This window comes from Austrofundulus limnaeus, unplaced genomic scaffold, assembly GCF_001266775.1.
Source record: "Austrofundulus limnaeus strain Quisiro unplaced genomic scaffold, Austrofundulus_limnaeus-1.0 Scaffold1255, whole genome shotgun sequence".
NCBI classification, from domain to species: domain Eukaryota; kingdom Metazoa; phylum Chordata; class Actinopteri; order Cyprinodontiformes; family Rivulidae; genus Austrofundulus; species Austrofundulus limnaeus.
In genome coordinates, this window is record NW_013953657.1 from 46,469 (window position 1) to 47,587 (window position 1,119).

The following is a 1,119-nucleotide window of genomic DNA, read 5'->3' on the forward strand; positions in this document are numbered from 1 at the left end:
ATTCAAAATGTTTAAAAATAAACTAAAAAAATTAATTTAAAGTGCAAATTAAAATATAACTGTACTGCAACTGTATATGATAATGTTTTGAACTTTTATCGTATGGTAAAAACAGAAGCTGCATTTCATATTAGTGACAAACTTTGGCATTTTTTGATGAGTTACTTTCATTTTTTCCTTCTACTTTTCATTTAAAATAGGTTTCCATTCTCGGCAGGTTTCTAAGGTTCTTCTTCTACAAAAGTAGTTAAATATCTGAGTGGCGCACCACCGCTACTCATGGTGGGAAAGTATATTGCACCTTTTTCAAAATCAATGCGGTCCCACGGCCCTCTGTGGCCCAAAGTTAAAAACTGTTGTTCTTTTGAGGCCCAGGTTAAGAATCTATGATGTACATCATAAATTTGGTCAATCATTTGACATAAAATGGCTTCTAAACTCAAAAGATAAATCAGCCTTGTGTTGACAACTCTTAGCAACGAAACAACTTTATATCCAGTTTTAGGCTCTTTGTTCCAACACTCTGTAACAGCGACACATTTTGTTCCCATTTCTTTAGCTGCAACTATAAAAAATATTAAATAATACACAGTTTGACAAAAAACTGGACTTTTATTGCAACAATGTGTTTCAAAATGAGTTGACAAATTGACAATCTCAATATCGACTGACGGTCCTGTTTCAGAACTTGGCTGGATGGTTTTGTTTCAGTACATGTTCATATTTTGTCCATCACTTGTCAAACTTTGCTTCTGTTTGAACCACAAACTGCACATGATCAGGTAAAAGGACTAGATTGTAACTGAGGGAAAAGGCCGGCCAAACTGAAAAACCTCCAGGTTTTTGAGATCAAGAACTGTTTTAAAGTCCAACACCCACTGTTTTTTTTTTTCATATTACATATCCAGCAAAATATGAGTCATAGCAAATAGATACCTACATCGGGTAAAATGAGTATTGAACACRTCACCATTTTTCTCAGTAAATATATTACTAGAGGTGCTAATGACATGAAATTTTCACCAGATGTCGGTAACAACCCAAGTGCTCCATACTGTACATACAAAGAAATCAAACCATAAATGTCCAGAAATTAAGTTATTTGTAATAATGTGGAAT

General features: G+C 33.8%; 1 protein-coding gene across 1 annotated transcript in view; it reads right to left on the minus strand.

The window, feature by feature from the left end:
• Positions 1-1,119, minus strand: part of brd8b (bromodomain containing 8b) — a 38,400-nt gene that overhangs the window by 8,228 nt on the left and 29,053 nt on the right. The window lies entirely within an intron of this gene.